Genomic DNA, 25,345 nt, shown 5'->3' with positions numbered 1-25,345 from the left:
ACACAGCAAGAACCACTAGTTTCCCATTTCAAATGTATTGTTTGGGGGTAAAAGTTTTCATTTCAAAGTTAAGTTTTGTTTCTTGAGTGGTTATCATCCACAGAATTAAAAAAGAGAAAAGAACCAGAACTATAGATACTAATAATATAGATAAAAGGTATACTTTCCAACCAACTTGTCTTCAAAAACACCCTTTGTAACATGGGGATACCAAATGAATAGAATAAGCAACCTATCTATTTATACTTTTCCTTTTATTTCCTTGAATGTTCAAAATAGCTCTGCTAATTTCTAACGCAAGATGAATTAGTTTTAAATATCTTCCTGGGCTTAAGACAATTATTTATTTAGACTGAGGAGGCAACAAAACTAGGTTCTTGGCCATTCCAATGCCAAACTCCTAGTCTTAGGAGTTTCTGTCCTGCCTCGCCCAAACAACCAAACAACGGGAGCTTACTCATTTGCAGAACTACACTCTGGTTTATCTCAAGGCTCAGAATCAGCATTTCCTACAACAGCCTCACTTTACTCCATCTGGGGCATGAGATAACTAGGGACAAAGCTATTATTTACTCACAAATAAAAGTAGACAAAAGGAAATCCTTGGTACTGATATATGCAGTTCTTCGGGAGGAAAAGGAAGATTCCTAAGTAAATACTACAACTGAAACGTTTGTACGCAGGTCTATTTGTCTAGCTTTTCTCTATAGTCATAATCCAGTACTTAGCCCTCTTATGTGATCCTAAATTCTTATAATTCCTTTAATTTCCCTCCCCAAAGGGAGAAGTTTTATTTATTATTGTTGGATCTCCAACCTGCCCTTGAACATTTAGCTAAAAGACTTCATTCTAGGAGTAGGCAGCATCCATCTGTTTATGTTACCGTTTGTATTTCTTTTTCCCATTAGAGATGTTAGAAGTCAGGATAGCAGGTACACAGTACACAATGTTTGTTGAACAAACAAATTAACGAGATAAGAGATTGGCAATTTATAAGTTGAATCAGCCTTGCTAATACTTTTAAAATATCAAACCTAGCAAAACAAAAAAAAATAGAAATCTAATTATTTCTATTAACAAAGTCTGAACTCAGACACATTTACCAGCTTTTACTTCTTGCTATCCCAAGCTCTTCCTACTATAGTAAACTAGGAGAATGTAAGCAATAGGTAAAACTCATTATAACTTAAAACTTTTTGCACTAACTGTGGCACACGATGTTAAGAATAATATAAAGAAAAATAAAACAGATTATAAATTCTAATGTCTCATTTTTTATTGGGGATGCTAGGATATTTTTTAGATCCTGGGGATACAACTATTGTACACTTTTAATAGTTCACGAAATTCTCAAAGCACAAGAATTTCCAACATAGTTGTTAACCTTGCCTGACACATAAGCAAAATCCAAAGTTATGTCACTTTTAGCAGAAAGGAAAACTTTCTCTATGGGAAAGGATACAAGAATGATGCAATTTCCAAATGTTGGGTGGCCTAAGCCTTCACAATCACTCAGTGCCTATTAAAAACACGTATTCCTAAGATTAACCAGAATCTCCAAAAAAAAAAAGGGGGGGGCCAGTGAACTGTATTTTTAGCAGACAGCCCAGATGATTCTCAAGAACAGAACAAGATGAAATCCACTGATATGGAAAGAACACAGGCTAGAGTAGAAAATGTAGCTGCTAAGGCCAGTCTCAGGGACATAGGTAAAATTAAATTTGACTAAGCACCTGAGACAGGCGTTTTCGGTTCTGACTTTATGGAAGTTTCACTTTATCACTGGCCTTCTTTCCCCCATCAGAAGCAGAAGGGGTAAAATCATATCACCTTAAGGTCTGAACTCTAAAACTAAGTGATAAAATTTTATTACGTATTGATATCTACTCTAGGTTCAAAAGTAATTTCATGGAAAATAAAAAATAAAGGAAAATATCTCATCAAATCACTAAAAACTATTCACAAACTCTAATAAGGAGATCCTCTTCAATAGTTGGTTGATTCAAAGTTTCAAATAACTGACAATCCCTTGCTTTCTTCTCAAGCACCTGGCATCACGATTTATACCCATCAGGCTCGTAGAGAAACTGAATTTATTCCAAGGCTGTGTAGCTTAGTCAGGCCATTTCCCATAGCTGGAAAGGTGGGCACGTGATATCACAACCTACCTTTAGAGCCTTCTCCTGTCTAAGTGTCAGAGCCACTTCCAAACAACAGACAAAAGTTTAGAGAAAGAAGCTAGGAAAAAGGGAGGCAGAGGAACACAGTAAGTAGGATATCCTACTGAGACCAACATGAGCTAGAAGCCTTCAAGATATACCTACATCTCCCTCCTTCCTCTTCAAATTATATTTTCTGTAATTCATGGTCTTTGTTCTACAGTTTTCTTTTTAAATAATGTAATGTGGAACTCAACCTCCCTGAACATGAAAGGCTGTCAGTTCAGCATTTACTGAATTTTGCATTTAGGGACATCTAGAAACAATCTCTTGTTAATGGTAAGTATAACATATGACACATTCCCACTCTATTTGTTTACACATATCAAAAAAATTGGGGGGAGAGGCTTCTTCAAAATACCAAATGAATAATTTGTGCAGTATTATGGGAAAAGAGCATAAGAATTAAGGTCTGAAAACAGGCTCAACTCCTGGTATTGGCAATTACAAACAGTAGTGTCTGTTCAAGTCACTTTACCTTTCTATGCTTTAGTTTCTTCTTTAACATGGACGAAAGCTGAGCTGTATACTTGAAAGAGATGCCGTTAGAATAAAAGATTAGGTAATTTTTAAATCAAACCATAAAGCCTCTATATTAAAGACTTCATTTCATTTCACTAAGTTACTAAGCACTGTATTTTTGTACTTTTAAATACCTCTTCATAGAAAGTACACATTCTGCAATGAATTATTACCTCACTTGAAGATCTACTCCACTCAAATAAATTTTTAAAGGCACGTTCTCTGTTATACCACAATTTCTGGGTATCTGATACCACCAACTGGTTTAAGAAGTCCAGCTTTAGTCTTTTTTTAAAAAAAAAACAAGATAAAACAGATATAATCTTCAATATCTCTCTAAACATGACTGATCAAATAAGCATTTGCTGAGCTATTAATTAACAAATAACACAGGTTCTAAATAAAATATCATCTGCAAGTTGAGGTCTTTGAAAACAAATAACACTGGCAAATTAGATGAACCATGAAGGAAGAATGCCTAAATATGTAAGTGCTCTAAATTTAATTCATTTTATCATTTTTTTTTTGTTAACCTAGGTCTATCATTACAGAACCATACTTGCTTCTAAGCATACGCTTATAAATCACCCATTTAAAATCACTCATTTATTTTTCTATACAGGGTTAGATTAGAGTTAAGATTCTAAGAAAAACTTCAAAATCTACAATGTTACCTAAAGGAAAATAGGAACTCGATTGTTTCAAACATATTTGGCCAACATGAATAAATAGCGCTGTCATCAGAAAGGTTAGTAATAAGCAAAGTGATTCTAGAACCAGACTGGCCTGGGTTCAATCCTGGAATCCTGGGTCTACCACTTACTAGTTGTATGACCTGAGGTAAGTTATCTAACATCTCTGTGCTACAGTTTTCTCATCTATGAAATAGGAATAACAAGTTATCTATCTCGTATGGTTGACGTAAAGATTAAATGTTATTAACAAATAGAGCATTTAGAACAGTGCATGGCACATAGCAATTATTCAATAGTAGTTATTACAATTAAGTACATTTTAATCTATAATAGAAAGACAAGATCCGATCTCTTTCTAGAAGTCTGTCTCTGGCATAAGCATCTAGCCAGGGGAACCAAAGGCTCTTGAAAGCCAGATAGAGGAAAATAGATGATTTTAATCATCTTTAAAACAGCAGAAATCTACTGTTTGTTTGTTTTTTCAAATAAAATATTTTATAAAACTCTATATGTAAGAAATAAAACACTTAACTGCTCATTCATCCAATAATGTATTAAGTAACTACAATTTACCAGAACCTCCCTCTCAGATGCTTTTAAACACCTTCTCTCTACAACTTGAAAAGCACTTATCTAGGCCAACCAGTACAGAAGCATTATAAACAAAGCATTGTGAAGAACAAAGGTGAACGGCCCCAATAGTAAAGTTAAAGGCTCGCAAAAGATATCTGGACCCAGATTTTTCCATAAATAAGATCTCCAAATGTAACCTTACTCATGTCACAGGCTTACATATTTAAGAAACTTAAATGTTAAGACCATAAAATTTAAAGTGAAAACAGCCATTATACGAGGTCAGGCAATTAAGTTCTCAAACTCATCCTAGAAAAAGTGCTACATACCTCATTACTGAATATCACTACGGTCACCTTCGAAGGACTCCCCTTGGGAAGCTATGCACCAACACCAGCGCCTAGTCCACCCTTCAAAGCAATTTTGAAACTCTTTTTCTGGAATGGCCATCAGAGCTGTCGGCACATTACCCGATGTCCTGAATGTCATCAAAATGTCTTCCTTTCAATATTTCCTTTATCTTTGGGTAAAGAAAGAAGTCATTGGGGGCCAGATCATGTGAGTAGGGAGGGTGTTCCAATACAGTTATTTGTTTACTGGCTAAAAACTCCCTCACAGACAGTGCCATGTGAGCTGGTGCATTGTCACGATGCAAGAGCCACGAGTTGTTGGTGAAAAATGCAGGTCGTTTTCATCTAACTTTTTCAGCCAGCCTCTTCAGCACTTCCAAATAGTAAACTTGGTTAACTGCTTGTTCAGTTGGTACAAATTAATAATGTATAAACCCTCTGGTATCAAAAAAGGTTAGTTAGCAACATCATTGCAACAAGTTCACAAAATTAATTGTTACACTTCATATATTATCTAGTCCAATCTCCAAATTTGACAATTTAAAATTGAAAGTCCACAGAAATTCACATTAAGAAACAGAACAGAATGGTGACATACACTCAGTTACTATAGTCTATTGTACAGGACGTGTCAGTCTGCCAAAGTGAACTACTTCTAGACTAACCCGCTCTGCTGTTTGGGTCATCCATGGTCAATCAGTTTATAGTGTAGGCCCCCAGCCCCATGTGGAGTGCTTGGACACTGGGGCCAGACGGAATGTGGCTCGATTCAAGGTTACTTCATGGTACTCAGCAGCACACATTTGTGGCTCTCCAATCTGGGGATGCTGAGACATCAGACTCACCCTTAAAAGTTAAATGCATTGTATCAGTGTACACACTTGCATATTTTGGGGAGAAGTTCTAAAAATAGACATGTATAAAATGAACAAGAGTAATGAAGTTTTGTGTTTCTTTTTTTACACACAGATGGATAGCATATAGAGCAGTGGGTAAGTGCTCAGATTTGAAACAGAGACCTAAGTTTGAATTTTTGCTCAGCTGGGTGGTATCATTTAAGTTATAATCTCTCTAAACTCAGTGAGAGATTAATGGAAATATTACCTGAAACACTTCACAGGGTTATCATGAGTATTAAATGCATATAAAGCACTTAATACAGTGACTAACACACAATAAGGATTCAATTCATATTGTTATTGATATAGAATTTTATCCTAAACACAAGGCATCAGGACTAAGGCGATGCAAATCAGATGCCTAGAGCACAAAATTCAGCTCTGACTTGCATGACACAGAGTGAGCGCTTTCTTAAATTTTGCCCCTGGGCTCTGTTTGCTTCACTCAGGCTGTGCCCCACCACAGCACACAGAGTGATAGCCTAATACTGGTATCACAATGTCTTAAAGACCATATGCTTACATAGCATATTGTTAAAACATTTTATCCCCCATTTGTCAAAATGGAGGCATAAATAAATTACTGAGCCACCAGAAATAAATTACATAGTTTTGGAATACTTCGAGTTTGGTGAACAACTGCATTTTAAAACTATTTGCCAAACTTATGCTAAAAGTACTTTTTATTCTTTTAGATCAACTTAATAAAGACGAGTGTAGCCCAAAAGCAGACTAGGCAGCAGAGTGAAATCAAGATGCAATCAAGGACCTTCTTGAAATAATCCATAAAAGATAATCTATACCAGATAATCAAAAGATGACAATACAATCAAAGGGCTCCTAACCTCGGAATTAGCTGATGGAAAAAGGCAACAAGAACAGAAACAGCAGACTTCTAAGATATTTCTGCACAACTGTTTCAGGGGTAAGAATACACATCTCCTTAGTTTTGAAAAGCCTCAATTTTTTCCCCATTCCAATGGCTAAATTTTTGTTAAATCCTGGACTGAACAAAACTGAAATGAACACATTTGTTAGAGGCAGGAAACAAATCTGTCCCCTTGAATATGTTCATCTTTTACCCATAAAGTTCTTAATCTAGTGGCTCAAGAATCAAATATTCCTAACTAAACAGTCATTACATGCTTAACTGAGACACATCTATTGTCTTTTTACTAGTATTTGTGATCTCCTGTTTTAATTTCTCCAATATAATGTTGACTTCCTCTAAAATCCCTTAGAAATTCAACTGAATGTAAGCCCTTACCCTGTTCCTATGTTCTCTGAAAGTACAATTTAAGGAGACTGTACCACTACAGGTCTGGCCTACCTGCTCTGTAGCACGTATAATCTTAGACAACTACTAGTAAACTTAATGACTCCTAATTGCCTAAGGTCCTCTACAGTATGCAGGGTGTACTTTCTTTACCTTACTTTACAAAATTTCTTTCCACCAAAACACTGCCGCAAAGCACTCAATGTTGATAAAATTATTAGCCCCAGATAACAAATTGCCTCTGGCTCATTGAACACTAGGTGCTAACAAGGGCAAGTGCCATCTTGATAATGACATCTAACTTTCCTTTAGAACACAATCGATCTCAAATACAAATACAAATACAGTACAATAAGAAATGAGGGACACAACATGGTATCTGCTTATATTATACATTCAATTCCTCCTGTAACTTTCACTTGCAAAACTGTAATTCATTTTTTTAAGGAAGCATGCCAAAATAAGGTAGGGCCTCAGAAATTTCTCAAGTTTTGACAATGTTACCAAAATGCCAATTTTTTTGTAGATGAAAGCTAATAATTCAGGATAATTTGATAATCACAAAGTATGTGATTTCTGAATAAAACCACAGCATTATTCAAAATCTCTGGAATTAAATAAAGAAGTAAGAAAGCCTTGCAACAATCTGAACTAGTATAAGGAGCAGTTGCAGCCTAGAGGCAAGGTCTCTCATTTACCATTCCCAGCTGACTTTTGTTATAGCCACCTTAGGTCCGCCAAGGCAGCAGGGGGGTAACATCTTAGGGCCATTCCTTAACTCAATCTCCACTGGGGCTCCAGTTCGTCCTGAAGGCAGGATGGTTGAATAAAGGATGTTTCAGTGCCAGGGACCAAATGGTAAGTTAGAGAAACTCATATTTTCCCTTCCTATCAGCTCTGACCCAAAATTATCAAATGAACTGATGAACGTGAAAGTACTTAATATACTAGGAAGGGGGTAAAAGGAATCAAAAGGAACAAAAACAAAACCTAGAAAAAAATATATATCAGAAAGGCTGAATGTCCATGTAATGGTCTTGCCAGCCCCTTCCTCTTCTATTCCTAAATTACAAATGCCCTAAAGAGTTGTATTCCTTTCTCTATTTCCTAGTACCTAGCACAGTACTCTGCAGAGTCAGTCTAAGTCAGCAACAGTGTTAGTTGGAGATGTGGTAAACAAGTATAATCCATGCCCTTGAGGTAGTGTAGTCTTGTATGGAAGAGAGACAATAAAGAAATAAAACATGTCAATCTGCAGCTTTGCATAACTCCAGGAGCATACTTGCATCACGTTCTTTACACACACACAACCATATATATATGATGTGCTTAACATTTTTGGTGTGAAAACAAAACAGAAAAATAACTATTGAAATACACAGGTGATCATATGAGGTCTGACAATTAAATTAGCAAACTAGTTGCAATGATGTTGCTAACCTTTATTGATTGATATCACAGGGATTATTCATTATGAATTTGTACCCACTGGACAATTAACCAACTTTACTATTTGGAAGTGCTGAAAAGGCTGCGTAAAAAAGTTAGACGACCTGAATTTTTCACCGATAATTCATGGCTCTTGTATCACGACAATGCACCAGCTCCATGGCACTGTCTGTGCGAGTTTTCAGCCAGTAAACAAATAACTGTGTTGGAACACCCTCCCTACTCACCTGATCTGGCCCCTAATGACATCTTTCTTTACTTGAAGATAAAGGAAATATTAAAAGACATTTTGATAACATTCAGGACATCAGGGATAATGTTGACGACAGCTCTGATGGCCATTCCAGAAAAAGAGTTCCAAAATTGCTTTGAAGGGTGGACTAGGCGCTGGCATTGGTGCATAGCTTCCCAAGGGGAGGACTTCGACTGTGACTGTAGTGATAATTCAGCAATGAGGTATGTAGCACTTTTTCTAAGATGAGCTCATGAACTTAACTGTCCAACCTTCGTAATTCCATTACATGCACACAAACCCCAGAATAAAACAGATGAGACATGGATCTGCAATTTGCCCCCGCCAGACTTAGTGCCTCTTACAATGAGCAACCCTCCACACTGTGAGTCCTGAATGACAATATACATGTATTTATTTTCCAACATGGTCTCTGAATAACAAGTCAAATATTTCAACAAGCATTCAAAGAACATGTAATTCTATGTATTCCAATGCTAGAGGAAATATTGGCTGTGTTGAAGTTATGTTAATCTCCAATGTGGTAACCTCCAGAGGGATTTTTTTAGAGTAAATTTAAATACAAGTTAATTTTTGCCACACACTTTAGCCTTTTATTGCAACTCTAAATCTAACTGTCCTCCAATGGAGCTCAATCAGTAACATAATTTCTACTACAATGATCAAAAATATAGTCTTGAGCCAGGCAGCCTGGAATCAAATCCTAATTCTAAGCAATTACTGGTTGTGTGACCTCGGGCAAGTTGCTTAATCTCTCTGTACTTTAGTTTCCTCATTTAAATTGGAGACAATACTGCCTCTACCTCATAGGATTGTTGCAAGGATTATATGAGATTATGTAAAATGCTTAGTGTGATGCCTGGCACTTAGTTACTTACTGTTCAATAAATAATGGCTATCATATTATATACCAGCTCATCTCAAAGAAAATGCAAGGCATTTTCACACATAATACATACTTGATAAATGAATAAACCAAACTATCATTATTAGGTAACCTATACTTACTTCTGGTAAATTTACTTCCAAGGGACTGGCCTGAGTAAACAGTAGTGGCTACCATTTAATACGTTCCACTGCTGTTACCCAATATAAGCTTGCTTACAAAATCCTTTTTCTTTCTTTCTTCTTCTTTTTTTGTTTTTTGTTTTGTTTTTTTAAAAGACACTTGATTCTAGGCAACTCTATAAGATTGAGATTGAATAGATTCAATTAACTTTTTGGTTAAAAAAAAGTTACCCATTTGAAAATGTAAGGGTGTCCTTGAAAAATAAGATTGCAATAATACTTTACATTTTCAAAATGCAATTAATTTTGTAGCTAAAATGAGAAAAGTGTACTTTTCACCTTGATACAGGTAAAAATGGACCACCAAACTACACTGTTTACCTTTCTGCAAATAAATTATTTCAGATTGCTGCAGTGAAGGTGTTCATTTTTTACATTGTGTATTCTTAAAACATAAGTCTTTTAGGACTGCAACTTTCTATAACATTTTAAATGTAATAATATACACAATCACATTATTTAACTTCTAAATCACTTTTACAGTTTATATAATGGAGAAAAAAATTTATCATGGAATTGACTTAAAATTCTTAGTAACATACATCATAATGACCTTAAGAAGTAGTACTTCACTTTTATCCTCCATACATTGATTATAGGTAAGTATAAATTTTTTATCCAAGATTCAAATAACATAAGGACCAACTTTAAAAAATGTAAATTTAGGACTTAGTAAAGACTTATATTTAATAATAAAAACTGGGATCATTATCAAATTTTAAAGCCAAATATCAGCAAGCACTTTCTGACAATACCTTGTGAGAGTAAACTGGTATATTCAGGAAAGCATGTAAGGGCACAGCAACTCAAAGCTATTGAATTTATTTTATGCCACTACTATAGTACTGTAAAGGATTAGGATTTGTTTCCAGGGTCAAAACTTAATGCAATTTATTCTTGAAATTTTGTTTGCACGTTTTTAAAATAATGATTTATTTTTTACTCTCATAAGTATCTAGGTTGACAGCAAATAAAATATTATCATAAGACCCAATGAAATATGAAAATTTTCAAGAATGCCAAAATATAAGCTGCTTTGAAACTAGCACTATTCAACTTTACAAAGTCACCTTGTCGAAAGCATCAAACGCAGGTAATATTACATAAACGTAAAATTCAAAAAGATACCAAGATTAGAAAAGGAAACAACAAAAGAAAAAGGAAATAGATTTTATTGAGGACAAAATGAAATAAACATTAGGGAAGAACAGAATCCATTAATAGTTTATTCCATGTTTGTATTTTGTTATAATAAATGTTGCTTGCAGAAAACAGGACAACGATAAGATCCCAAAACGCTATTATACAGAAAGTTTGTTATAAGAGAAAATTACCCCTTTGTCATTTGCCCACAAAAAACTACCTATCCTGATTTTTAGAGACTTCCAAAAAAGAACAAACATCTTTCCACAATTTACATTAAGCTTCTGTCAATAATTCCTTTTTATTTAAGGGTGGGAAGCATGTCTGTTTTACTCATTTCTGTATTTCTGTCCCTAGCACAGTGCTGGAGGCTCTGTGAATGTACTCATTCATTCAATCATTCATTAATTCAGCAAGTATATATTGGGCACTTACTTTGTCTCAGATACTGTGTAATATTAGGTAAGGGAGAGGACAAATGAGAAGGCCCTGCCCAGGTAGCTTACAGTCTAATGAGGGAGACAGACATTTATCAAATAAATACAGAAACAGTCCCTATTGTGATGATGCTACAAAGGAGAAGTACAGAGTATGGTAAAGATATCATGGGAACTTACTCTAATTTTAGGAAGGAGAGGTCAAAGAGGTCAGCAAAAGTTCCCGAGATGAATGACATTTAAACTGAGACTTGAAAATTAACTAGGAATTGGCCAGAATTAGGAAGAGGAGGGGAAACAGTCCAGACATGGGCAATAGAACATGTACAAAAACTTCTAAGTCAGGAAGAAATTTATGCATACAGTATCTAAAAGGCACAGTAAATGAAAAAGGCTGGGAATAAGGATGGAGAGCTGGATAGGAGTCAAAAGATAAATTGTCAGTCAAAATCAGAGTAAAAGGATAATAGTATTTGAATATTGAAGTCATTTTAAATCTTTTTTTCTTGTAAAATAAATAATCTAAGGGAACGGAGTCTACAATATTCAGATTTGCAATAAGAAGACGTAGATTATGCCTTCATCCCCCCTGTGACCAGTTATATGACCTTGCACTTAACCACTCTGAACCTCTACATTCTCTTTGTGAGCAGGTACTCACTATTGTACCTACTAGGAATACATTAATACAGTCCTGTTTTTATGACCTTATATCCTTAAAGAGAAAGAGATAGATGTATATGGGAGACATCCTCAGTCCCATAAGAGAGGATGTCCAAAGGCTGACACAGGCTCCTACAAAACCCAAAATCAGAATGTAGACATTGGTGAACTACAAACTACTATAAAAATACAAGTGTACACATAATTCTGTGAACTCTAAATTATTCAAAGTGCAGATATCCAAAATGACCACAGTACCCCAGCATGTGACTGAAAGATGATAAATACAATAGAAATATTATTCCACCACTGCAACATAAGTGAAATAGTATATAATGGAACTCAGAAAAGAGTAGTGGTAGAACTGAACCAAGGATAAACACACATTCTGAACAAGTACATTATATTAATTGTATTTATTTCCAAATCTTCCCGATTTTAGTTCAAAAGCTCATTCCACAACTTCTTACGTGCATGTGAAAAGTTACAACTCATTTCACACTTCCCCCAACAAAAAGCAAATGCCTACTCTACCATCTAGAAAATACATTAACATTCTTGCTTTACTGTCACTGTCTCATGTTTATGGTCTAAACTATCTCACCATTTTAATATAGCACAAAGCCAATTATCCCCCGATAATTTCCCATTTGTTTAGTTGGTCTTCCTTGATGTCTGCATTATTCATGGTACCATATTATGCCTGATTTTACTTCATTCTACAGTACCACACCTACCTTCAATTTTAAAGGTCATATTAATGTACAGACCATCTTAACTTCAGCCATTGGGAAATGTTAAAATCTCTGATTCTAGAAAGTGTGCATTCAGAAAGTAGTAATTGCAGAATACATACAAATTGTAGTGTATTTCAAGGGTCAACTTATATAACAGTAAGCCATGATTGATTACCAGCTATCTGTAGATACCTAATTCTTATTTATAAACTTACTATGAAGAAATCCTGATGTCAATGAATATACTCCAAAATTATATTAAAGAACTATCCAATAATATTCATGAGCTGTAATTGGCCACAGTAACCATTATATAGGATAGGACTGAAACAAGTACATTTTCTGCACAATATAAAACATAATGTCCTATTTTTCCATTCTTTAACGTAAAAGGATGTGTTAAAAATAACAGATGACGCTAAGAAAAATATGTAAAAGCCTGATGCTATTTACACACACAAACATCCCAGAACCAAGAAAGAAGGGGAAACGTAAATAAAAGTCAACAAAATGTGATCTTACCTGCAAAAAATGCAACTTATTTTTCTAGTAAAGCGTACATACACTAAACTCTCTCAATGCTGTAGTATTTGAAAAAAGTGCAAAACAAGTTTTGTGAAAGAATTCCAATCCCACTGTTGTTAGTTTTACAAAATGAGAGTAAAAACCTTACTAAGTTAGGAAAAGACTATCTTCTAACTGTAAGGATGGGATATACTGTTTAACTGACGTTCTCCTATATCACTATCTACTATTTCAAGTGGTAGTACAGTCCATCATTTAATATACCCGTAATAAAGGAAAACATATGTAAGTTGAAGTCAATTATTTTTTTCCTTATTTTTCCAAAAGGTTAGTGTTGTGTCCTTCGTCTTTTATTCAGGAATTTCTCCCCAGTTCAAAAAGTCCTCACCTTACAGACGCACTCTTAGAAATACATAAAATGCATTCCTTTGCAACTTCCTTCACCCTCTTCAAAAAACATAACCAACTCTTTCAGTCTGGACCACAACCGGACTGGAATCAGAAGGTAGGTCTCTACGTGTGTGACCTTGGGCACCTCATTTATCCCCCTCCGTTTCCCCATCCGCATCCCAAAGTGAATGCTCTTTGAAAACAGTAAAGGTGCACAAACAGAGCTTAACAATTACATCGAAGAGGGGTAAGGTTTTTTGCTTAGGGCGAAATTCCTTCCTTAGCGGGGCCACATCCTGAAAATGGAACCGCATCTGTAGGTCTGTCTCTGTCGACATTTGACTCTTTTTTACAGTTCTCTTTCTTCGGAGGGTACCACCTGAGTCACTCTGAGAGAAGACTCCCAACGCCCTTTCCTCCCCCCACTCCTTCCCCACCCCACTTCTACAGAGGGGGGAACCAGCAGGCTCCCCTCCCCTGCCGAGCCACACCTTGAGAGGACCCCACCCCAGACACATCCGCCCTCGCCCTGCTCCGGGGCTACAGGACGCCAACCTCGCCCTGCCCCTCCCGCCCCCACCTCGAGGAGACTTCCTGGAGGCGTTCGGGCCCGAGCGGGGCAGGCGGCATTTACAAACCCGTTTTACGCCACTCGCGTAGGGTAACCTCGCTTACGCCCATAGGGCCCCGTTCTCAGCCCCGTCGGCTCCGCCTGGCAGAACCGAGCCCCAGCGCCTCAGCCAGGGCCCCTGATTAAGCCCAAACCTCTTCTGCTCCGCCCGGGGCTACAGAGACTTGGACAGAACAGCCACACCTTACCGGTAACTGAGGCACTCACTTCACTTCCCACCCTGGAGCCCTCTTCAACTCCCGGATCAATTCACTCCGGCGACGCCGGAAGGACCCGAGAGGAACCAGGCGTTGTCCGGAATCCTGCCCAGCCGGAGTCGCGCAGGGGCCTATGGGGACTCGTAGTCTCACTCACTGACGTCGTCGGCAATGCCTGCACACACAAGACTACAATTCCCGGCAGACCGTGCGGTGGAGCCTAAGGCGATGGGTGGGGACACTTTTAGCCAATAGGAGGAGAGTTCCCTGCCTTTGCGGGAGGAGGTGAAATGAAGAGAGAGGATGCACGGAAAGAGGAGGAAGGGAGGGGTCAACTCTCACCTGCGCCAATCAGAGTGCATGGTCGGCCCCGCGGCAACTCACCCTTTGTGGGGGCGGTCTAGCGGAGCAGAGGAAGGAAGGGGGTCAAGTGGGGCGGAGTTCCAAGTAGGGAACTCGGAAAGGCTGATCTGTGGACGCTGCGCGGACGGAGAGGGAGCACCGAGGGAATCGCCGGGGTGGAGAGAGGGCGCGGTGTGGCGATGCGCCCGGGCGGGAGGAGCTGCTTCCCCGAAACCTTCCGAGACCCAGGCACACCAGGCGACCAGACCTGCGGGTCGAGGAGGGCTAGATTGAGCCTGGGCTTCCCTCGAAGGCGCCGGGGCGGGGCGGGAGGCAGCTCCAGGTGTGAGGCCAGGGAAAGAGAGAGAGTTCCCCAGGGAAAGGGAAGTGGCAGAACAGCTGCAAAAGTGCAGGGAGCGGGAAGATAACCGGGGTGGCAGCTTCCCACCGCCTCCAGCAGGGGGAGGAGCAACAGCTGCCGAATTCACCAACTAGAGGAGGGGGAGGCGGAGCTTGGGTCCCTGTGGCAGCCGAAGGCGCAGCCTGGACTGTAGTTTCCCGGGAGAGAAGCGAGCAGGAGGAGCGGAGCGGAGCGCAATCCTCGGAGCATCAGCTCCCGCATCCCGCCAGGGGTTGCAGGTGTGTGGGAGGTAAGCGCGGGTGCCTCTCCTGGCGTCCGCACACTGCCCAAGAGAAAGAGTCTTCCAGTAGGAATTATATCAAGGCACAGCATAAAAAGAGTCTTTGACTCGCGTTAGAGAACTGGTGCAAACCCTTTTAGGTGAAATGTACAGTTTTAGACTTTGAAGGGGGAAAAAGGAAAAGGTGCTTGACTTGGGTATAAAGGGCGTGGTTAGTGTTTTTGGTGTGAGTTGTGCCATGAAAACTGTCTGGGATTGAAGGAAACCCTGCTAATTGAGAACAAGGATGCTATCAGGATAGGTGCGTAGCTGGCAGGAAAAAAAAAATGTCATGGAACAGAATGACTTCAGAACTCTCCCTAGAAAAATAACTTTGCATTCTTCAATGTCTACCTACCCTTTACGTTGTTTAATCAGATTATCGTGCTACCGACTTGTTTTCTAGGGTGGTTGTACGGCAGGTTCCTAGAATTGAAAGAGATCTGTGTTAAAGAAGCAAATCAAAGCAGGAATAATCAAGATGACTGAACCTATCAGAAGTATAACTTTTGCCAGCAGTGATATAAAAATGTGTTTTAATAAATGGATACTTAGCTTTCTTTCCAGTGGCTCTAGATGTTGGAACAAAGACCAGGACTCAGCCTATACAGTAGGAACATTCGGTGTAATACATTGGTACTCCTTATCCTCTTATTGGCGTCTGGTAATATTTGTACATTTTAAAAAACAAAAGTACCAGAAGAGCGGTGTTAGGATCTTTTCTGTTTAGAGAGTATGTACTAATTGATCACCCTTAATATATGTTATGAGGGATTCAGACTTAAAACACAGTAGTATAAAATAATACTTTATGGTTTATATGAAACCATGTGTCATTTCTTTGAATGTAATTAAATACCTATGGATGAAAATATGTTTTCATAGAAGGTAAAGGTGAAAGCCGCATGTACCTTGATGTAACAATGACAAAATCACAGCCTTTTCTTTTTAGAAAAGTATGTAAAAAGCAATTTGCCTGGTTCTTTTTGTTACAGAGGTTCCCCAGATACATAGCTTTTAATCATAGTAGCATATTGCAGCACATTTTGCTCTGAAATGCTTTCATTTTGACAGTTGTATATTTCAGAGTCTGCCTGAGTACTTTAATCTGGAATTTTTTTCAACAAGGGTCAATAAAATGGAGTAATTACCTTCTGTTTCTTGTTTTCACGTTTTCCTGATTTACTTAGGATTTTTGGATTTTATTTCTGTAAGGTACACAAAAATTCATTTTTGACAATAAATGGCTGGAAGAAATTCTAGCTTAAAGTTCATTCCTACTGAGTGCTACTACTGATAAGCCCAAATGACTTATCAGTGTATTTGCCCCTCCCTTCTGGAGCCCCTTTCACACTCTCACACACCAGAGAAATATATAGACTGACAGACCTTAGGAAAAACAACTGGTTTTTAGATTGTCCCCAAGCAGATCAGGTAAGTATTAGAAGCAGCAGAGACCTTAGAAGAAAGAAAAGCCACAGTAGCCACTAAACTTAGCAGCCATGGTAAGGATCCCTTTTTATCTTTGCTATATCACTGGAGAGTCTTTTAATCCACATAGCTGATAGGACCCTGTGAAAATGATTGTAGGGGGAAAAATGGGGCTAGGGTGTAATGAGGCTCGGAAAAGATTCTTTACCCTTGTTATTTGTGATTAAGTAGATTGTGCTGCATCTGTCTTAGATTCTCTCTCAGGCTCTGCTATTGATTCATTTTGTGAAATTGACCGTTTGCTGTCACTGGCTTATTTCTCTCCTGTAATAATAATAATAATAATAATAATAATAATACTGGCAATGAAGTTCTTTCAGAGCCTTTATTAAAAGATCTTTTTGAAAGAGTTTGGTTGGAGATTGGTTAATAAATAAATGGGATTGAAAATAAATATCAAACTGTTGAAATTCAGATGTATTTTGATCCCAACTATTTATAGGTCTACTCTGATAGAATATGGGATAAGATAGAATATCAGTAGGAATGAATGAGTTTGTGGTATTAAAATATTGGATTTTTTGCCTGTTTCCAAGATTTGAATCCTTTTTATTTTGTCAGTGTAAGAGATTAGGTTCCTATATCATTTGACAGTAAGAAGATCATGTTTTTATAAGGGAGAAAATCATTAGCAATATATGATACTTGGGTATTTGTTACCTTGAACTCATGACACATTTTAAATTGATGTTCACATTAAATCAGATAATCTTAAGACTTCTTGAGTGTATGTTCCTGGTGTGGAGAAGGTTTATTACGTGAGTTTATAATTTTATGTAAAGCACTGCCTAGGTTAAAAGCATATTTATTCTCCTGATTTTTACTATTTGTGTATGGCTATCAGTGAATGAATATATGATAGGATGAAAAAGAAAAACCAAGGAAGTGCAGAATTTCTGTCTTGAATGGAAGATGCTCTTGGGATTAATGTTCTTTAGCCAAAGGATTTGGTTAATTTCAAATTACAAAATATATTTTGGACTTTTTATTATTTAAAATTTTGACTCTTAAGCCTATTGAGTAGCATGGATTTCTCTAACAAGAGGATTCACTGATGCATGCAGCACTTTAAAGAGCAAGACTTAAAGGTTCAGGATCAGATCAAATGGTTTTGGTGCGATGGGGTGAGGTAGGTGGTTTACAAGTGGGGATAGTTATGAAGAAAACTGTTTGGAAAAGATAACCCTTAGCAAGAGAAAAAAGAGATTAGATCTTTGTTTTGTTAAATGCCTGTAAACAATTCCATGGTTTTCCCTCCCTCCACCCCACTCATTAATTTCTAAAGGCCTATATCCATAATGATACAGTACTTTCCTATATCCTCATTTTAACTGGAGTCAGACTGATATAGATTCATGAGATTTTAAATAATCACAGGATATTGAAGCAAAGCTGAAAAGATTGTGCATGCATACAGTTACTTCTAATTAAACTTAACTATTATTTGGACATACCACTGAAAAGAAATAAAAACCTAAAATGATGTTTTGCTCCTTAATAACAGAGGTACTTGAGCCAGACCCTAAAACAGAGCAAGAGCCACCCCACCCCACCTCACCCCCGCACCTTTAAAGCAAACTCCTAAGGTTAAACACTTAGGAGTTAAAACTTTGGGGTTAAACACTTAGGAGGTTAAAACTTTGGGGATCAGGATTAATTATTATACAAAGGTAAGGAGTTATTTTTGTACTGTTTTCAATCTTACCTCTAATGTTTTCAGAATTAAGTCCCTCAAGTTTGGTGTATTTTAAGTAGCTAGATTATTAGCTTCTGGAGACTATAATTTTTTTCTGTGTCCTGCTGGTTCTGAGCACCTTATATCATGCTCAGCATAAAGAAGTAGCCCTATAACCACTTACTGAGTTAGAACCATTACGGGTACTTCTTTAACATATTCATTGAGACCTCTTGCATTTTGATAGACAAGAGTCAGTTGACCTCACAGAATAATTACTATACATTAGGCCTACTGAGAATATCTTTGTGCTGGTTAGCTTTTGCAAAACTGTCGATTGAATGCAGTTTGATTCAGACAGTGTGGGCTGCAAAAAGACTTATCTACTACTTTTGTCTTCCAGTGTTTCTAAATTCATCCCACGAATAGGGAATATGGGTGAGGGAAAAGGCTCTCCCACCAGTGGCACCGTAGGGTCTGCATTTTACAACTAGGGTAGCCTGTGTGTGCCTCACCACCATTTTACTTTAAGCAAAATATCTTCGTTAATGCTTATCTATAAAGAGCATATTTCATTCTATAAAAACTGAATTTGCTCTCCCATTTTTCTAATTGTTTCTTTTAGAAAAAAAAAATAGAAGTCAGACTGATTATGTTTAACTGCCTGTGGAGTTGCGCGTTGATTGTTTTTTGCATTTGACCTTCCAGAAACAGTTTAATCTGATTAGTGTTAGAATTAAGAATTCAAACATGATTTTTCTTTTACTATAAGAACTGGAGAATTTTAGTTAAATGTAAATAGTTCTTTAGTAGTAAATTTAATAATAACATTTAACTGCCTTTTTTTCTGTTTTAACATACTTTTACTATTAATAGCATGCTGCTACAAATTGGCTTAGAACTGATGATTAATCTTCCTTCTTCATGTTCCTTTGGCATTAGTCTTAATACTTAGCACTGTGCCTTGTGCAGAGTTAGCTGAGTTCGTAACTGTCTTCACCACATGCTTCCTATCTTCAGGAATAAGACAATTTCATTTACCTTTGTATTTGCTTGGAGAGCCTCATTTTTAGTCTGTACTTGGTAACAGCTTATTTAAATGTTTAACAACCTGTAGTGAAACATCATTTTACATTTTTCACTAACAAGTACAACTACAAAAATGTGTTTTTATTAGACGTCTGTTTTAGCACAAAATTCAGCCCTCTGCCCACAACAGTTGCTTATATAGAGCTAAATTTAAATATCGCTCTTTTGTTGGATTTCTGAATGAATATAGCAAACATTGCTATTAACTGCAACCTTGCATATATGTGTGTATACTTTAGATATAAATTTATTAACGGGATGTCATTTGGAATTTGTGTAGTCTTCTCTGGCCTCTTTGACTTAAAGATGTACTTTTAAAGGACACTCCTCACACATCCATACACTTTCCAGGACTTTTTTTTTTTTCTTGACACAACACATAGAAATAGAAACTTAGAAAAAAACAGATGAATGTAATATGAGGGAGGCTTTATTTTAACTAAAACTTAACTGGTCTTAAATGTTCTATTTTCAGTGAAATGGTTGCATTGCGAGGCCTTATTCAGGCTTATTAAATGAAATTATGCAGGTATCTGTCATCTGTGAGCCAGCATAGGAAGAGATGAATTTTGAACTTTGGCACTAACAGTGCTCAGTGCTGGCCTTTTAGCACAGCTGCTGAAGTGTGCATGGTACCGGGAAGCCCATCCACTGCTTCCAGGCCCCCTTCTGGTGCAGCCTAGGGAAGGAGATTTCTGAGCTCCTCACACCTTGTAATGTGTGTGAAGAAGGAAGGCAGGGAATTGACTTGGATTTAACCAGTCTGGTTTTCCTAAATGTATTGTTTTTCCCAGACAGGTCTCAGACCAGAGTTCTAAGTAATAGGAACTCGGTGTCACAAATTGATCTCCATAGCACAATGCAGTAATTCAACGATTACTTATCAACTTTGTAGTCCACCCCCTCCCATTCCCCCATTACTCACCCCACCCCTAGCATCTTGGCTTCATTTGAATGGACCTGGAAGAGTTCACTGGAACACTTTTGATATTTTCCCCCACACTGGATTGCTTCTGTCATTTTATTGATAACCTAAATTTTGTTTTTAAAAAAACTAGCTTTATATGAGGTCTTTTAACCCAATGTAACTTGAAGAGTTAGTTAATTTTATTATTTTTCCACCTTTTAGTATAGACACTGTATAGTATAGTTTACTACTATATTTTTAGTATATTTTACTATAGATACTGTATTATGATGTATATAATTCTTGCCATTCACTTGAATTAAATCAGTTATTGGAGCCTTTAATTGTTATGTACTTCACAAAGCAATTTAGAATCATTGAAGCAATTAATGTTTTTTAGATACATTCAGCCTTCTGGTTAAGAAACCTCTACAAAGTGTCCTAAATTGTTTGATATTGAATTACTTGTTCTATGTTCAAAGCAGGTTAAATTGTATTTTATATCACATCATTTCACATAGAATACTGGATGAAATTTGTATAATACCAGTATTCTCACAGCTATGCAACAATGGTATAACTTTTGATTTTGCTAAATTAGGGAACCTTAAAAATTATATTATGAGGTCTGGAACACAAGGTATATTAACTAAATCTAAGTCAGAAAGGTCATTTTTTCTGTATTTCAAAGTTTCTGATATGTTCTTTTAAAAATAAAACGCTAATAAAATTATAAAGGCCTAATAATAACTATTAATGTTTTTAATATGACAGCAGAATTATCTAATAATTAGTAATATAAAATTAAACATTTTGAAGGAAAAACAATTCTTTTTATCCAAGATTTTCTTTTTTTTTTTTTTCATATCCATTGGGACAAATTTTTCTTTTAAATTTATTTATTGGGGTGACAATTGTTAATGAAATTACATAATTTCAGGTGTACAATTCTGTATTCATAAATCCCATTGTGTGTTCACCACCCAGAGTCAGTTCTCCTTCCATCACCATATATTTGATCCCCCTTACCCTCATCTCCCTCCCCCCACCCCCCTTACCTTCTGAGATTTTCTTAAAACCAAAATTTTATTCACATTATATGACCCAAAAATATTGACAATTAAAAAGAATAGTTTTAAAGTATGTATCAATTAGAAATGCTTTCAGCTATAAGTTTTATGCACAATGATATAAAACAATAGAGATTTATTTTTCCAGAACAAGATGTCTAGAGGAAAGTAGTTGTTTACTTTTTGTTTAGAGGCTCAATGTTATCAGGGTTTCGGCTTCATGCTTTCTTTTGTGCCTGCTGCAATGTGGATGCTTCTGCTGATCCAAATATCACATTCCAGTTCAGAGTAAGAAGAATGAGGAATGGCTGTACCTATTCAGTCTTTCTGTTTTAATTAGGAAATAAAACTTTTCCCAGTGACCTCCCAATGTCCATTGTGGACTTACTGGTTCATGGCATCTGGCTGCCCCACGCTCAAGATAGTAAGATATCAAAGACTTGTGACCTTTATGGTGGATAAAGCAGGGGAACAGTGGTTTGAAAATAATTTGGGGGTAACCAGTCAGTAGTTTCAGCCATAATCTGGTAATTAAAAATCATGTTAATTTTAAATTGTATTCTTTCTCATTCTGACTCAGTTCCTCATGTATGTTTGTTTTATCCCCAAGTTAGAAAACAATCTTCTGGATACCAAGTTTTCACTTCTGTGACTACCAAATTTCAAGTCTCTAGGCAAAGACATTCTGCAGAAACTTGGTATCTCTGGTTAAAAAGTCATGAGTCCATACCTCATATAATACTTGTCCTGTACTTTTCATTACAGTTATATTCAATAATGCTTGAAAGGATGATTTCATGATAAATCTCTTTTAAATCTCAAAGTATCAAAAAATCCCCATGTAGACTGCATTCAAGACTATGGGTATAATGCAAACGAAAGAACAATTGAATATTAGGATTCTTTTTAAGAAAATTTGTTTATCTGCCTGATAAAGCAAAATATGCCATTGTTTCATAGAGAGGAACTCACTCTAAAAATGTTTAATCCTAGAAAATTGTGTTATTAACCATTTTTAAAATGTGAAAAATATTATCGACATCTCTACAGTGACTATCACCTAAATTATGTCTCATTCTTACAATGACACATTTTGGACTTATAGTTTTGATCAATTATGATTTCTAGAGATAGGAAAGTTTGAGGAGAAAATTAAAACAGAAAATGAAAGTTTTTTCTACATAAAAAAATAATTCAATCAAAGATGTTGACCATAGAACCTTGGCTATACTTCAGTTTTCTACATTTTCATATTGACACTTTGCTGTCCAATTTTTACATTTTCTCATGTTACCTTTGGTGAATGGCTTTATTGGGACAAAACTCTCCAGATAGAGTTACATGTAAATTGCTAAATTACTTTTATAGTCTGTAGCATGGGGTTGAGTGCTATAGAGAGAAAAAACAAACTATATGAAATCACTTACTCCTTGGCATAGTCTTTTGTCAGTATAGTTAACAACAGAAGATATTACAAGACACATATACATGAAAACAAGGATATTTACCTTTGGACTGTGGAATTACAACAGTTCCTATGATAGAAGTCCAGAAGCAGAAGAAAGTGGGTTATGCTGTCATCAGGGAACACTTTGAGCAGTGTGGTTCATTGGTTAAGAGCTGGGGACAGCAAACTACAGCTTTCAGACACACTACCTTTTTTTCGTAAATCAAATTTTATTGGAACATGGCTATGCCCATCATTTACATACTGTTAAGATTGTCTTCTTGCTACAACAGCAGAGTTGAGTCATTGTGAAAAAGACCACATAGCCCACAAGCCTAAAATATTTCCTACCTGGCTCTTTAAAAAAAACAAAAAACTGTCGACCATTGGTTAATAATGTGCGCTCTGCAATCAGACAAAACTGGGTTCAAATTTGGTTTTGTAATCTGTGACTTGACCCAAAGGTTGTTTATGTTGATACAAGATTTCACATAAAGTGTATTGTACAATACCTGGCATGTGGTAGGTGTTCATTAAATATTTATTAAATTTATTAGATTTTTATTAGGATTTATTATTTTAAATGAACTATAACTTAATTTAAACGTAGGGATTTGAAATTCTAGTTGAGATTTGAAGCTTTACATTTAACTATTTCCTGCTCCTAAAATAAATGTTCAGGAAACTGGGAAGGGTATCATCTAATTGTAAGAAATTTTCAAGAGTTGCACAAACTACTGTGTAGGGACAATGAGCTTGATGTAAGAGACAAACAACTGAAATGTATGGAAAAGTAAAGCCCAGTCTTTAAAATACTATTAGAGTCATACTGTGGAAATATTATGGGTTTGGTTCCAGACCACTGCAATAAAGCAAATACTGCAATTAAGCAAATCACACCATTTTTTTGTTTCCTAGTGCATATAAAAGTTATGTTTACATTATACTATAGTCTATGAAGTGCACTAGCGTTATGTCTAAATATACACACCTTAACTAAAAAATATTGCTCACAAACACTAAACATCATCTAAGCCTATTGGAAAAATGGCACTGATAAGACTTTCTTGACTCAGGGTTGCCACAAGCCTTCAATTTGTAAACAATGCAATATCTACAAAGCACAATAAAGCGAGGTATGCCTATAATTAAGACTGAACAGCATATTGAATGGGAAACTATGCCAGTCAATTAAAAAAGTTAAGATACTTTATAGAGGAAAAGGATACATAAAAGTGAATATAGTAAAGAGGGGACATCACAACCAATCTTAACAGAAATAAAAGAGATTATTAGGGAACACTATGAACAATTATATGATAACAAATTAGATAAACTAACTGAAATGGACAGATTGCTACAAAAACACGAACTACCAAAACAATGAAATAGAAAATCTGTAGACTCAAAAATCCTCAATAAAATACTAGCAAATTGAATCTGGCAACAATTAAAAATTATATACCATGATCAAATGGAATTTATTCCAGGAATTCAAGGTTGATTCAACATAAAATCAGTGTAACGTATTATATCAACAGAAAGAAGACATGTGATCATCTCAATAGATGCAGAAAAACATTTGACAAAATCCAGCACATTTTCATGGTGAAAACGCAAAAATGTAGGAATAGAAAGGAACCTCCTAATCCTGATAAAGGACATCTACAAAAACCCCACAGCTGACAGCATTTTTAATGGTGAAAGACTGAACATTTTACTTTAAGATCATGAATAAGAGACAGAAGTCTGCTTTCACCTTCTATTCAACATCATACTAGAGGTTCTTGGCAAGAAAAGTGAGAAGCATCCAGGTTGGAAATGAAGTAAATCTATTCTGCTCACAGATGAAATATCTTGTACATAGAAAGTCCTAAGGAATCAACAACAACCAAAAAATTAAAAATAATAAACTATTGGAACTAACAAACAAGTTCAACAAGTTTGCAAGATATAAGATCAAGATAAAGAAATCAATTGTATTTTTATACACTAGCAGTGAACATCCAAAACTCAAAAATAATTTATTTACAATAGCATCAAAAAGAAGTATTTAATAAAGAAGGACAGTAAATTTTACAAAAGGAAGTATAAGACTCAATCACAAAAACATAAAATGGTGCACAAAATATCACTAAAAGAGATTAAAGAAATCCTAAATAAATTGAAAGATAACTCACGCTTGTAAGTTGAAAGAGTTAATATTGTTAAGAGGGCAATATTCGCCAAATTAATCTACAGATTCAATGTATCAAAAGATCAGCTACCTTTTTATTTTTTTTTGCAAAAATTGACAAGCCAATCTTAAAACTTACATGGAAATGCAAAGGACTTAACCACATATAGATGCATCATTGGAATGGAATTAAACGTCTAGAAAAAATACCTGACATTAATGGTCAGTTGATTTTTGACGAGAAAGGATAGTCTTCAAATAATACTGAAACAATATCTGCATGCAAAAGAATGAAACTGGTCCCTACCTGACACCATTTACAAAAATATAACTCAAAATGGATTACAGGCCTAACCATAAGAGCTAAAACTATAAAACCTAGAAGAAAACATAAGGGTATATTTTTGTCACTTTGCACTAGTCAGTGGTTTCTTAAATATG

The 25,345-nt window shown here is 36.2% G+C and overlaps 2 protein-coding genes across 6 annotated transcripts in view; one reads left to right on the top strand and one right to left on the bottom strand.

Moving 5' to 3' along the window:
* Window positions 1-14,148, bottom strand: part of PDCD10 (programmed cell death 10) — a 43,679-nt gene extending 29,531 nt beyond the window's left edge. The window contains exon 1 of one of the 4 annotated variants that reach the window (XM_081029074.1): window positions 14,019-14,148. The gene's annotated coding sequence lies outside the window, so the exon portion shown is untranslated. Of the gene's footprint in view, window positions 1-2,697; window positions 2,749-4,338; window positions 4,500-14,018 lie in introns of those variants that run through there. The other 3 variants (XM_081029072.1, XM_081029075.1, XM_081029073.1) reach the window with 3 other exon arrangements.
* Window positions 14,149-14,424: 276 nt separating this feature from the next.
* The window catches only part of SERPINI1 (serpin family I member 1), a 69,358-nt gene continuing 58,437 nt past the window's right edge, over window positions 14,425-25,345 (top strand). Inside the window, exon 1 of one of the 2 annotated variants that reach the window (XM_081029049.1) lies at window positions 14,425-15,008. The gene's annotated coding sequence lies outside the window, so the exon portion shown is untranslated. Of the gene's footprint in view, window positions 15,020-25,345 lie in introns of both variants that reach the window. The other variant, XM_081029048.1, reaches the window with a different exon arrangement.

Source organism: Rhinolophus hipposideros (assembly GCF_964194185.1).
Source record: "Rhinolophus hipposideros genome assembly, chromosome: 2".
Taxonomy (NCBI): domain Eukaryota; kingdom Metazoa; phylum Chordata; class Mammalia; order Chiroptera; family Rhinolophidae; genus Rhinolophus; species Rhinolophus hipposideros.
Note: the sequence above shows the minus strand (reverse complement) of the source record. Positions and strands in the feature narration are given on the sequence as shown.